Genomic DNA, 4498 nt, shown 5'->3' on the forward strand with positions numbered 1-4498 from the left:
CAAGACATGAAGACAATGCAATCTGAAACTAAATTTGACTTAATTGGATGCCTAATTGATTTTTTATGAATTAATTAAAATTTGGACCGAATTAGTAGGCATGTCTAGCCAACCACACCACACGCGTCATCAATAGCTGCGCCATCACGACCACGTAATGGCTGCGTTCAAAAACCATTGCGCGCCTACTGAACGTGATATTCAGTAGGCGCGCAATGGTTTTTAGTCATGTAACTCTATTGTAGATAAAACATGTAAAGTACTGAAAAAAAAATTCATAAAAAACGTTTTAATAACAAGCTTTTATGTAATGATGCACTAAAAAGTAGAAAATAAATTATAGACTACTATTTAAATAACTATAAAGAAAAGCGTGGGTGTCTTCCTTAACATTAGTAAAGGTATCCAATAGATACTAAAGTGACCCACGCTTTTCTTTATAGTTATTTAAATAGTAGTCTATAATTTATTTTCTACTTTTTAGTGCATCATTACATAAAAGCTTGTTATTAAAACGTTTTTTATGAATTTTTTTTTACAAGCTTTTATTTAACTCACTTCCTCGTCATTCTGTCTGTCGTCAGTCGTCAGTCTAGACGGAAACGCAGGAGTGAAAATTCGGACAGTTCTACTTGACCGACACGATTCACAGTTGGCACGTGGGTCAAGACATGAAGACAATGCAATCTGAAACTAAATTTGACTTAATTGGATGCCTAATTGATTTTTTATGAATTAATTAAAATTTGGACCGAATTAGTAGGCATGTCTAGCCAACCACACCACACGCGTCATCAATAGCTGCGCCATCACGACCACGTAATGGCTGCGTTCAAAAACCATTGCGCGCCTACTGAACGTGATATTCAGTAGGCGCGCAATGGTTTTTAGTCATGTAACTCTATTGTAGATAAAACATGTAAAGTACTGAAAAAAAATTCATAAAAAACGTTTTAATAACAAGCTTTTATGTAATGATGCACTAAAAAGTAGAAAATAAATTATAGACTACTATTTAAATAACTATAAAGAAAAGCGTGGGTGTCTTCCTTAACATTAGTAAAGGTATCCAATAGATACTAAAGTGACCCACGCTTTTCTTTATAGTTATTTAAATAGTAGTCTATAATTTATTTTCTACTTTTTAGTGCATCATTACATAAAAGCTTGTTATTAAAACGTTTTTTATGAATTTTTTTACAAGCTTTTATTTAACTCACTTCCTCGTCAGTCTGTCGTCAGTCGTCAGTCTAGACGGAAACGCAGGAGTGAAAATTCGGACAGTTCTACTTGACCGACACGATTCACAGTTGGCACGTGGGTCAAGACATGAAGACAATGCAATCTGAAACTAAATTTGACTTAATTGGATGCCTAATTGATTTTTTATGAATTAATTAAAATTTGGACCGAATTAGTAGGCATGTCTAGCCAACCACACCACACGCGTCATCACCTTCAATAGCTGCGCCATCACGACCACGTAATGGCTGCGTTCAAAAACCATTGCGCGCCTACTGAACGTGATATTCAGTAGGCGCGCAATGGTTTTTAGTCATGTAACTCTATTGTAGATAAAACATGTAAAGTACTGAAAAAAAAATTCATAAAAAACGTTTTAATAACAAGCTTTTATGTAATGATGCACTAAAAAGTAGAAAATAAATTATAGACTACTATTTAAATAACTATAAAGAAAAGCGTGGGTGTCTTCCTTAACATTAGTAAAGGTATCCAATAGATACTAAAGTGACCCACGCTTTTCTTTATAGTTATTTAAATAGTAGTCTATAATTTATTTTCTACTTTTTAGTGCATCATTACATAAAAGCTTGTTATTAAAACGTTTTTTATGAATTTTTTTTTATTTACTTCTATTTTATTATTTACAATTTTGTTGTAGTATAAACGAATAAGTTGACACTAATGTACTGTAGTAAAAAATTAAAAGGCTAATTTAAATGGTCAACTTTAAAAAAAATAATATTTTGACCAGTTTTGTGATGCTTTTCACCAACATGTTTTGTTGACTTGATTAAGTCCTCTTTGCTCCTTATGGAACAAAGGGCCTCCACCATTTCCTTTTATTTCATCCGACCCCCTGCTATTAATTTCGCAATTACCCAAGACATCCTTGTTGGCTTCAGTTCTTCGAGAAGACTCCAGGTCTGTCTTGGGCGGACTCTGTTCCGCTTTCCCTGGGGGTTCCACTCAAGCGCTAGGCGTGTCACATTTGTGTGAGCCTTTCGCAGCGCGTGTCCCACCCAGCGCCGCTTCCTCCTTCTTATTTGCACAGTCATAGGCTCCTGTGTTTTTTTTTTCTCCACAATTCTATGTTCGGCACTTTGTCCTGCCATCTCAATTTCAAAATCTAAGGCATTTGTTCATGAAGGTCTGTATCTTCACTGTGCTTGCCTTATAGTTTACTTAGAAAATGTAATTTTTTGTGTACATTTGTGTCTAGGCGATCCCAACAACGGCTACAACACAGAGAGGTGTGTCAGTTCCCACCCCTATTTCCCCCTCCTGATCGACGCAGGCTGCGACATGAGGACACTGTTCCTGTGTGAACTCAACGTCACGGTTCTTGTGTAGAGCACACGACGGGTCTACAGTTGGGGTCCAGCATATAATGAATCATAATGTCTGATATAACATTATAGTGTATTCATTACAAAATGTGTCCGAAATGTTAAAAAAAAAATACTTTTATTATAAGTTAAAGCAACTAATAAATATTTTTTAAAATAAGGTTAAATATTTTTTTATTTTTTTTTAAAAACAAAATATAAACTCAGTCAATATGTTAATAAGATAGCCGAAGAAAGAAGAAGATAGTAAGATATTCTAGAAATAGCAGAATACAGCAGAAGATGGTAGCAGTGGTCAAGACTACCACTTTCTACACACTGTCGAGTCAAGCTTAAATTATACCATTTTAACAATACCCCATGGAAACTTCATGTGAGATACCTGGTACTTTGAGGCCAACCCGTACTTCCATCCCTTTTGGTCACGTGTACCAGACACGCCTAGCCAGGTCTCGATCCCAGGTATGTCCTTGTGATCGGGTGACGTCGAGCTATTGGTTGTGATCGTAAACGTAAAGAATGAGACGGCCTTAAGACTGCTTATACGTCAGACGTGGTCGTCTAACAAACAAGTTTTGTTCGTCTGCTATTTTTCTTCAGTGCCGAGGGTAACACCCAGGTAGAAAATCAATCACTGAAGAACGAATTTAAAACCTACGAGACATTGTCGTGGCAAGATTCAATGACAGCTACTAAAACTTGTCATTGAAACTTGCCGTGTCTTTGGCCTAGATCGCCAGAAACTGCCCGAATGCTGAATTCGACGCGAAAGTTGACATGGACACACCTTGAGCCCACGAAAGTTGACATGGACACACCTTGAGACCACGAAAGTTGACATGGACACACCTTGAGCCCCCGAAGAAAGTCTACTGCCCCACGAACGAATAGAAAGTTTATATAGAAAATACATACTTTTAACAGTGTTCACCCCCCCCCCCCCCCCCGGAAATTTTACTCCGTCCCCCCCGGAAAATTTCAAGTTCCCCCCGGAGAAAAAAGTCTGGAAGAAACACTGTTCATAGTGTTGCTTGGAACCACAGCACATTTATAACAGGACACCAACATCATACTGACAATGGGAGATGGGCTGTACCCCACGTGCCAAGTTTGAAACGAATCGGCGGATTAGAAGTGGTCGAAATTCTGCTCGCCAGTTCAGATTGATGACAGACTAAGCACGACAGACGAAAGACAGAGGCAGCAAGTTAAATAAAAGCTTGTAAAAATAAAGTATAAACAATAACGCTAGATAACCCGACCAGCGATGATTTACAATGTATTGGTTACGGCAAGGTTTGTAAAGGTGTTTAGTTAGGGGTGAGTTTAAACTAGGGTTACGTTTTATAGCAGTACTTTAATTATCACTGTGACATCAACATGTACAGCAGATTATGTACTGAATGACAGCAATTGTCAACATGTACAGTAGATTATGTACTGAATGACAGCAATTGTCAACATGTACAGTAATTTATGTACTGAATGACAGCAATTGTCAACGAGTTTAATATATTGTTAACTGAATGTACGCACCACCCAAGCACCACGACTCTAGGCATTTTGCTGGTTGCTCGGGAAGCTAGCACCATTCCGCACTGGTGCGAAGTTATAATGAACGTCATTCTCATTGTCGAAGATCGACGTCACAACAAAGATAGGGCTCTGCATTTTTTTCTTGAAGGTTTGTTCGTAGAATCAAGAAACTTTGATGTTTTACATTTCAAAGTTGTATTCTTATTTTTTTTTACTAATTTTATACACAACGGAAATACATATATCTATTCGCTAACATAGACAATAGATTTTATTTTAATAAAACAAATAGATTCTAGATCTAGATCTAGATTCTAGTCTAGATTTAGATCTGGTACAGTAAAATATAAAAGTACCCATATAGATCTAGA

The 4498-nt window shown here is 36.9% G+C and overlaps 1 protein-coding gene across 1 annotated transcript in view; it reads left to right on the forward strand.

Moving 5' to 3' along the window:
- The first annotated feature begins 4199 nt into the window (after window positions 1–4199).
- Window positions 4200–4498, forward strand: part of LOC131944203 (lamin-B2) — a 16645-nt gene continuing 16346 nt past the window's right edge. The window contains exon 1 of the mRNA XM_059304735.1: window positions 4200–4275. The gene's annotated coding sequence lies outside the window, so the exon portion shown is untranslated. The remainder of the gene's footprint in view (window positions 4276–4498) is intronic.

This window comes from Physella acuta, unplaced genomic scaffold (genome assembly GCF_028476545.2).
Source record: "Physella acuta isolate Inbredline_101_S28 unplaced genomic scaffold, ASM2847654v3 ptg000486l, whole genome shotgun sequence".
NCBI lineage: Eukaryota > Metazoa > Mollusca > Gastropoda > Physidae > Physella > Physella acuta.